The sequence below is a fragment of the Pseudorca crassidens genome, chromosome 19, assembly GCF_039906515.1.
Source record: "Pseudorca crassidens isolate mPseCra1 chromosome 19, mPseCra1.hap1, whole genome shotgun sequence".
In the NCBI taxonomy this organism is placed as follows: Eukaryota; Metazoa; Chordata; class Mammalia; order Artiodactyla; family Delphinidae; genus Pseudorca; species Pseudorca crassidens.
Window position 1 is genome coordinate 31,461,609 of NC_090314.1, and position 4,416 is coordinate 31,466,024.

Sequence of the window (4,416 nt, forward strand, 5' to 3'; positions counted from 1 at the left end):
GAGCCCGGCTCCGCCCCCGTCCGCCCCGCCCGCCTGCGTGCTCCCGCGGCCGTCGGCGCGTCACCGCGCCGGGCGGCCAATCAGCGCCCAGAGCGGAGCAGCGGCAACTCTGCCATTCATCCCGCAGCGCCCGGGCGGAGGGGAGGGGCCTCGCGGCGGAGGGGCGGAGCGCGGGGAGGGGCGGAGAGCTAGAAGGGCGGCTCACTTGTAGAAGGGGTGGAGTTGGAGCGAGAAAATAGAAGAGCCAGAGGACAGAGGAAGAAAAATTGTAAAGGAGGAGGTGAGACACGAATCTTGAAAGAAATTGTAATGAAAATAGCAGCAAACAAGGACCTCTGTCTGCGTTCTAGTCCTGGCTCTGTGTCATTTATTCCTTCCTCATCATTTCTCCATCCCTCCGTTCATTTATTCCTTCGTCATTTTCAAGGACAGCTACACCTGGGCTGTTGTGCGAGGTTCTGGGGAAGATTTTTTAAAAACCTTTCCTTGTCTGTCATATGACATGCATTGTCTAACTCAGATTCTATGAGAAACTCAAAGGAGGGAGTCCTCCGCAGGGATGCTTGTGTTATACTTTTATTTATTTATTTAATCCAAATCTACTTTACTTAAAGTAGATTTGAATCAGGGTCCTGTGGGAAAAACCTAAACCCAGAGGGCTTGCTGTAAGAGAGGTTCAAAGGATAGTGAATGAATCGCTGATATTTTTGGGGGGGTGGGGGGTTAGGGTTCTTGGGATGAACTAAGCTATGTACAACTTTTAATCATCTTCAAAGTCGTAAATGATAATGTTTGTTTTTATTTTTGTTTTTTTTTAATTTTTTATGGTGGTGTCACATCACGTGGCATGTGGGATCCTAGTTCCCTGACCAGGGATCGAACCTGTGCCCCCTGCAGTGTAAGCATGGAGTCCTAACCGCTAGATGGCCAGGGAAGTCCCAAATGGCTGATTTCTTTTTTAAAATAATTAATTAATTAATTTTTTGTTCTGTTGGGTCTTCGTTACTGTGCGCAGGCTTCCTCTAGTTGCGGTGAGCGGGGGCTGCTATTCGTTGTGGTGCATGGGCTTCTCATTGTCGTGGCTTCTCGTTGCAAAGCGCAGGCTCTAGGCGCGCAGGCTTCAGTAGTTGTGGCACGTAGGCTCAGCAGTTGTGGCGCACGGGCTTAGTTGGTCTGCGGCATGTGGGATCTTCCCGGGCCAGTGCTCGAACCCGTGTCCCTTGCATTGGCAGGTAGATTCTTAACCACTGTGCCACCAGGGAAGCCCTATGGCTGATTTCTTGATCCTTTCCCTTATGACCCCTAGAATGTAGATGTGGCCCCCTCCAGGTAGCCTGTCCACACCATCCCCCACACCCTAAACTTCAGACTCTCAAGTGGACATTAGGCCAGCCTGTTAGGAGTGTTTACTTTTCATGCAGTGAGAGCTTTGGAAAGCTGGGAATTCTTTCCCCCATAATTCTAGTTTCCTTTCCTTTAACACCTGCCAAGTTGGTGAGCTCTAGAAGGGTGCTTTCCGAGGTTATTTCATTAATTTCCCCAAGAACTCCAGGAGATAAATATTATCTTACTCACTTCACAGATAAGGAGGCTAAGAGGTTTAGAAACTTGCCAAAAGCAAAACTAGGATTTGTACCTAGCTTTGTCTAACATTAAAGACTCAGATGCTTTCAGTGGGCCAGACTGCCTCTCGCTAAGTTTTTATTTATTTATTTATTTTCCTAAGTTTCAAAGTAGTATATTTCTTTAAATTTTTTTTTTCTAAAAGTCAGAAAAATGAGCATGGATTGAAGGTTTACTGAACTGCTCTGTCCAGCCCCTGGGCTCAGTGAATTGGTGGGAGAGGGAAAGGTCACAAAGGAAATAACTAATAAAAATAGGTAAAAAATAATGATATGAAATAACATAGGAAGGATTAAGAAAACAATGAACCAGCAGATGTCAGGTCACATCCTAGCAATGACTTAGGAACATGCAGAAGACTGCAAGGAGCTAGCAAATTGTGGTGAGGCTAATTAGGTAATGGGAAGCAGGAGAGAAGGAAGTCTGGATATGGATTTTGAAAGAGATGATGGGCATGACGACACACAGCCTTTCATACAGTACAACAGCTTGGACAAAGAGGGGATGTGGTCAGTATGGGGAAAATTTGTGAATGGCCACCTAGGTTTAGAAACATCAATGTGAATGGCATTTACCCAAGGGGAAAAAAATGAGTGAGAGAAAAATTAGATCAAATCAGAATAAAATACCTTGACCTACAGTGGTGTCTTCCATAGAAATGTTGAAGGAATATAATATGCAGGAGTATTAACTGAAAGTGGCTTGTTTAAACAATATGATCACAAATTTAAATCAACCTCATTTTTGGTGACTCTCCCCCAGAAGTGAAAGCAATTCTCAAAAGATAAAAATAAAAACTATGAAGCAGCTTAAGATTATTTACATAAACACCTGCCACATTTTTTTTTTTTTTTTTTTTTTTTTTTTTGGTGAGGTGTCCATTTGAATCTTTTTTAGGAGAAATCCTGAGTATGTTTGCAGAAAAAAGGTACTAGATTCGACTTAGAGATTAGCGTTTTGGAGTGGAAGAAAATGGAAAGTTTTTCACATTAGTAGGATGTGACATTTTTGTTTAGCTCAAAAATATACAAGTTCTTCTTTCTGCAGAACTGCAGAAAATTATTTGCGTAGCCTCTGCCTAGAATAAAGGATTTGTGAAGGAGCAGATACCAGCTGCAGAGGAATCTCTTGGGAGAACACCTGCCCTGCTTGTTGAGGGACACAGAGTTCCTGGACTGGAGGCTGACCATACTAGGAAGCACCTGGAACCTAGTCCTTCGGCTGCCATCATCCAATCAGAAAGTAGCAGCTCTGCCCCAGACTGTGACTCCAGATGCCCAGGAAGGTTGCCTGAACCTCTGATTGCAAGTCTTGCTCTGTGACTGGCTTTCAATATGTCTCTTTACGAATAGGACAAGGTAAAGCTCTGTGACTGGCTTTCAATATGTCTCTTTACGAATATGACAAAGTAAATACTCCCATCCTTTCCCCTTTTCTGAAGAGAGGAACGCTATCTTAGTCTTAGTGTTTTGCCTACATTCCCTGATTGTCTATGCCCTCATCCCAAAATGCATATGTTGAAATACTAATGCTCAATGCGATGGTATTGGTGGGGGGGATGTTGAGAGGTGATTAGGTCAACCACCACCCTCATGAATGAGTTTAATGCTCTCATAAAAGAGGCATGAGAGAGCTCGCTGGCCTCTTTCACCATGTGAGGACACAAGAAGTCAGTCTGCAACCCAGAAGAGGGCCTTCATCAGAACCTGATCATGCTGGCACTCTGAACTTGGACTTCCAGCCTCCAGAACTGTGAAAAATAAATTTCTGTGTTTGATAAGCCACCCAGCCTTTTTTTTTTTTGTTTTTCAATAGTGGCTCAAGTAGATTAAGACACCTGACCTTCGAGGAGTACCTGTCTCTTTCATGCCCAGTTCCTAGACTTTCATGATGAAAACAATTGGGGAAACCAATGGGAAGGGAGATCCAGGGAGAAAAACAGAGGCCTTGGCAGATAGGCTGTTTTGGTTTACAAGGTGAAGATGAGTGAGAAAAAAACATTCCATAATCTGGGGCATATTGACCTTTTTTGACCCTCCTGCCTTCAGTCAACTAAAGCTTGGACTCTGTTGACCTAAGCTCCAATTCTATTCTGGATTCCCCTCTGCTTAAGCCATGAATATGAATGTATATGCATGTACCCTTAGCTTAAAACTTCCCCAATTTTGCTGTTTGGGGAGACATTGCTTTGGGAGAGATCCCTGGTGTTTTCCTTACTTGCTGCAAGTAATAAATCCTTCCTTCTCCTGCTCTTTGTCTTGGTTGTGTCTTTTGGCTTGACACCCACCAAGGGGTGAACCCAGTTTTCCAGTAACAAATTTTGGCCCAGATGGGATATTTCGCCTAACCCCTTTGGATTCCTCCAGCTCCCAATAGGCTATGCAGTGGGCTGTGGCAGCTCACCCAGGTGAATTTATCTATGTTGCTGGGGGACCTGTGGGGAAGGGCATAGGAGAATCCCTCTTGGCACCTGACTTGTTAGTCTTTGCACCTCAACTCACTGAACAGGCTCAATGGCCACTCTGGACATCTTGATTTAAGGAGTCCCTTTGGAGAGGTGAGTGACATTTATCCCACAAATGGGATTCAGGGCTCTGTCCCCATCTCAAGGGGGGAGAAGGATGCCTGATTTTGAAAGCCTTCAGTGAGACAATCTGTGTCTCTCCTGGTACTGGCCCTTGCTAGGGGGTCCTGGTAACTTGAATCATTTCTAGAGGGCTGCCAGTTTGGTATACCTGAACAACCTGCATATATACTTTTAAACTATTGATTAGAAGAAATTATTACTAACTC